Genomic DNA, 6,000 nt, shown 5'->3' on the forward strand with positions numbered 1-6,000 from the left:
AAGCCCAATTATCTTCAATTATCTTCAAAGCCCAATTATCACTCAAGCCCCTTGAAAGAAATGCTAAGCAACATGACCTGGTCACAGTTGTAAATGAGAACTTGTTCTCAACTAGCCTACCTGGTTAAATAAAGGTGAAATAAATAAAATAAAATATAAAATGGTCCACCCACGCAGACGACGCAGCAGCGCCTCTTCAACCTCAGGAGGCTGAAGAAATTCGGGCTTGTCACCTAAAGCACTCACAAACTTTTACAAATGCACAATCGAGAGCATCCTGCGGGCTGTATCACCACCTGGTACGGCAACTGCTCCGCCCACAACCGTAAGGCTCTCCAGAGGGTAGTGAGTTCTGCACAACACATCACCGGGGGCAAACTACCTGCCCTCCAGGACACCTACAGCATCCGATGTCACAGGAAGGCCGAAAAGATCATCAAGGATAACAACCACCCGAGCCACTGCCTGTTCACCATGCTACCATCCAGAAGGGGAGGTCAGTACAGGTGCATCAAAGCTGGGACCGAGAGATGGAAAAACAGCTTCAAAGTCAAGGCCATCAGACTGTTAAACAGCCAACATAGAGTGGCTGCTGCCAACATACAGACTGAAATCTCTGGCCACTTTAATAGTTTTAATGAATTGATTTAATAAAAGGTATCACAAGTAACTTTAAATAATTCCACTTAAAAAATGTCTACATATTCTACATTACTCATCTCATATGTATATACTCTATTCTATACCATCTACTGCATCTTGCCTATGCTGCACAGCCATTGCTCATCCACATATTTATATGTACATATTCTTATTAATCCGTTTACATTTGTGTTAGTTAGTTATTGTGAATTTGTTAGATTACTTGTTAGATATTACTGCACTGTCGGAACTAGAAGCACAAGCATTTTGCTACATTCGCATTAACATCTGCTAACCATGTGTATGTGACCAATAAAATGTGATTTGATTTTGATTTGATTTGTCTCTTTACTGGGAGCTCCTTGGTTGATGGTAGTGAACCTGTCAGTGAGTGGTGTGATCACCAGTCGTCCAAGGTTACCCATAGCTGTACAGGAAGTGTGTGTTGGTCTGATACTTGCTATAAACAGGAAATGCTTTCATCTCCCTCCCTTCTTTCTATTCTACCTCCTCTCATCCACCTCTCCATATCCACCTCTCTGTATCCACCTCTCCATACCTTCTCCCAGTAGAGGTGGGGCTGGCAGAGCCAGTCCAAGGTGTTGACGTGGTTACAGCCCGACTTGGCCAGCTTGTTGATGATGTCATGGTTGTGCACCTCCAGCGCCACGATCTTTAACTGCAGGATCTTGGACAGGTTCCCCCAGGTGTTGTCATAGTAACGGTGCAGCATGGTAACCTGACGGGCAGGGGTCAAAGGGTCAAAGGGTCAAAGGTTAAAGAGTCAGACAGATGCTAGTGTTGTTGTGCAGACGGTCCCTGGGCCACTTTCAGAAGTCAAACGTTGCAGATAGAAATGCCACGCACAGAGCAGAAGTGACTCCTTCTACATATCAGAGAGGCATTTTTGTTCTACATAGTGTAATTCTACCTGAACGTTACAAAACGTTGCGTCCTGCTGAGCGCACGCCTGGTTCATGCTCAGTGAGGGACGGTGACAGGACCTACTCTATTGCACTTCCTCATCACTCATACTCTTGGAGTCTACTTCGAGCAGTAGAGTTTCACCACTCATAATGACGTATTGTTAACAGAGTGCAGCCCTTTCTCTCTCTCTCTCTCTCTCTCTCTCTCGCACTCTCTCTCTCTCGCTCTCTCTCGCACTCTCTGACCTGTTCTTCAAGGACAGACTTGTCGGCTCTCTCCTTACCTGTGAGGAGAGATGTGGTGACGTCAGCGATCCACTGGATCTGACTGATCAGCATCTGGACAGGATGAGTACAGCAATGAAGTTACATTTTAGGTGGACATTTGTTTTTGACTTCAATTTTGCAGAATCACACAGAAGGCACACAGAGAGACAATGAGAGACACAGAGACAGTGAGTGTTCAATAAGGACAAACATACACAGTGAGGGATGGAAGAGAAGAATGAGAGCAGAGAGAGTGTGACGGGGAGAGTGAGAGAAAGCGAGAGAGCGATAGAGAAAGATAATAAGATACATAGAGAAAGAGAGAGAGAGAGAGAATACCGATCTGTCCAGTTTTTGACCCATTTGTCTCTCTTCCCAGTCATCTTCTTCAGGGACATGGAACAGCTCTTCAGAGAGTCCTTCAATGTCCAGTGCATGGTCCTCTCCAAGTCACACCCAGGCCTAGACACACACATGCATGAACACACATCAGATAAACATAGATATCACCAGACACAGCAGATAAAAAAAAAAAAAATATATATATATACTTGCCCAGAGTTAGATGAACTTCGTGAATACCATTTTTATGTAGTTTGGTAAGCCAATGCTAACTAGCGTTAGCACAATGACAAAGTCTTCTCTGGGTAGAACATTTTAAAAACCGCTTAGTAGTAGTTTACCACATCAGTCACCGGTTTCATTAATAAGTGCATTGACGATGTCCTCCCCACAGTGACCATACAGTGAGGGAAAAAAGTATTTGATCCCCTGCTGATTTTGTACATTTGCCCACGGACAAAGAAATGATCAATCTATAATTTTAATGGTAGGTTTAGTTGAACAGTAAGAGACAGAATAACAACAAAAAAATCCAGAAAAAAGCATGTCAAAAATGTTATAAATTGATTAGCATTTTAATGAGGGAAATGAGTATTTGACCCCCTCTCAATCAGAAGGATTTCTGGATTTTATACAGGTAACGAGCTGAGATTAGGAGTACACTCTTAAAGAGAGTGCTCCTAATCTCAGTTTGTTACCTGTATAAAGACACCTGTCCACAGAAGCAATCAATCAATCAGATTCCAAACTCTCCACCATGGCCAAGACCAAAGAGCTCTCCAAGGATGTCAGGGACAAGATTGTAGACCTGCACAAGGCTGGAATGGGCTACAAGAGCATCGCCAAGCAGCTTGGTGAGAAAGTGACAACAGTTGGTGCGATTATTCACAAATGGAAGAAACACAAAAGAACTGTCAATCTCCCTCGGCCTGGGGCTCCATGCAAGATCTCACCTCGTGGAGTTGCAATGATCATGAGAACGGTGAGAAATCAACCCAGAACTACACGAGAGGGTCTTGTCAATGATCTCAAGGCAGCTGGGACCATAGTCACCAAGAAAACAACACACTACGCAGTGAAGGACTGAAATCCTGCAGCACCCTGCTCAAGAAAGCTCATATACATGCCCGTCTGAAGTTCGCCAGTGAACATCTGAATGATTCAGAGGACAACTGGGTGAAAGTGGTGTGGTCAGATGAGACCAAAATGGAGCTCTTTGGCATCAACTCAACTCGCCGTGTTTGGAGGAGGAGGAATGTTGCCTATGACACCAAGAACACCATCCCTACCGTCAAACATGGAGGTGGAAACATTATGCTTTGGGGGTGTTGGACAAGGACAAGGGGACAGGACAACTTCACCGCATCAAAGGGACGATGGACTGGGCCAAGTACCATCAAATCTTGGGTGAAAACCTCCTCCCTCAGCCAGTGCATTGAAAATGGGTCGTGGATGGGTATTCCAGCATGACAATGACACAAAACACACGGCCAAGGCAACAAAGGTGTGGTTCAAGAAGAAGCACATTAAGGTCCTGGAGTGGCCTAGCCAGTCTCCAGACCTTAATCCCATACAAAATCTGTGGAAGGAGCTGAAGGTTTGAGTTGCCAAACGTCAGCCTCAAAACCTTAATGACTTGGAGAAGATCTGCAAAGAGGAGTGGGACAAAATCCCTCCTGAGATGTGTACAAACCTGGTGGCCAACTACAAGAAACTGACATCTGGGATTGCCAACAAGGGTTTTGCCAGCAAGTACTAAGTCATGTTTTGCAGAGGGGTCAACTACTTATTTCCCTCATTAAAATGTAAATCAATTTATAACATTTTTGTGTTTTTCTGGATTTTTTGTTGTTATTCTGTCTCTCACTGTTCAAATAAACCTACCATTAAAATTATAGACTGATCATTTCTTTGTCAGTGGGCAAACATACAAAATCAGCTGGGGATCAAATACTTTTTTCCCTCACTGTATGTACATATCCCAACCAGAAGCCATGGATTACAGGCAACATCCACACTGAGCTAAAGTCTAGAGCTGCTGCTTTCAAGGAGCGGGACACTAACCTGGACGCTTATAAGAAATCCCACGTCAACCTCCGATGTGACATCAAACAGGCAGTGTCAATAAAGGACTAAAAACAAATCCTATTATGCTGGCTCTGACTCTCGTTGGATGTGGCAGGGCTTTCATACTATCACAGATTACAAAGGGAAACCCAGTTATGCTAGCCTACCAGACAAGATAAATGCCTTCTATGCTTGCTTCTGGACAAGCAACACTGAACCATGCATGAGAACACCAGCTGTTCCAGTTGACTGTGTGATCTCGCTCGCTGTAGCTGGTGAGTAAGACCTTTAAACACGTTAACATTCACAAGGCCATGGAGCCAGATGGATTACCAGGATGAGTACTTCGAAAATTCTCTGACCAGCTGGCAAGTGTCTTCACTGACATTTTCAAATTCTCTCTGACGCAGTCTGTAATACCTACATGTTTCTATGTCCCTCTGCCATAGAAAGCCAAGTTAACCTGTTTAAATGACTATCGCCCCGTAGCACTCACATCTGTAACCATAAAATGCTTTGAAAGTCTGGTAATGGCTCACATCAACACCATCATCCCAGACACCCTGGACCCACTCCAATTCACATACCGCCCAAACAGATACACAGTTGACGCAATCTCTATTGCACTCCACACTGCCCTCACCCACCTGGACAAGAGGAACACCTATTTGGGAATGTTGTTCATCGAGTACAGCTCAGCGTTCAACACCAGAGTTCCCTCCAAGCTCATCACTAAGATCCTGGACATCCTGACGGGCCACCCCCTGGTGGTGAGGGTAGGCAACAACACATCCACCAGGCTGACCCTTAACACAGGGCCCCTCAAGGGTGTGTGCTTAGTCCCCTCCTTTATTCCCTGTTCACCCATGACTGCATGGCCTTGCATGATTCCAACACCATCATTAAGTTACATGGGATACATTTTATGAGGCCTACATCAAAGACATTTAATGAGCACAAGCCCAAATGAGCCCAAATGATTGTGCCATTATCCAATGCATATATGATATAGGCTATTGCACATTACGCACGACAGATAAACATAAAAGCCCACAGATGTAGCTAGCTATATGCTCTCTTGGGTAAATAAATGAAACTAGCTCCAGTAGGCTAATCTTTTTGAGTGTGAACTGTATTGCTGTACTGTATGGTATCACAGCGAACATGCGATTCTGGTGCTGCACATGCGGACTAGAAAGTTACAAGTATAGGCTAGCGAAATTGATGTAATAGGACGTATTTGTATAATTAGTAGGCTGACACATATATACCGTTCATAATATTTCCCTTAATGTTATTAACCTACCTCCTCTTTCTCTCTCTATTGTTGCTTCATTCCTTCCTCTCTTTCAACAGTGAAATAAGTTTTGTTGTCCTCATCTTCATCGTTCTACTGACATCCTTGAATAACATATAACTAGAATTAGATGCAGGAGGCTTTCACTTTTCTTCACGAAGATTGATGGTTATGGGAAGAAATAACTGCTATAGCCTACATCCGTCGCGAGTTCACTCTTCTTTCAAACTTCCTGTGAGTTCTATTGGCTGCTGTACTTAACATTCAGCAAACAATAGCTTGCATCCCTCTTTGAATAGTCTATTGTTATAAGAACCCCCCCCCCCAAAAAAAAAAAAAATGTCCAGCAAGCTATTCTAGTCTAGCTTTACCTGCATGGGACTCCAAGAACTGAGGAGCGTTTGTTTAGGAGAGAGGCCAGCGGAACACAGGTGCTAGCATATTGCGCAAGTGACAGGC

This window comes from Oncorhynchus kisutch, linkage group LG16, assembly GCF_002021735.2.
Source record: "Oncorhynchus kisutch isolate 150728-3 linkage group LG16, Okis_V2, whole genome shotgun sequence".
In the NCBI taxonomy this organism is placed as follows: Eukaryota; Metazoa; Chordata; class Actinopteri; order Salmoniformes; family Salmonidae; genus Oncorhynchus; species Oncorhynchus kisutch.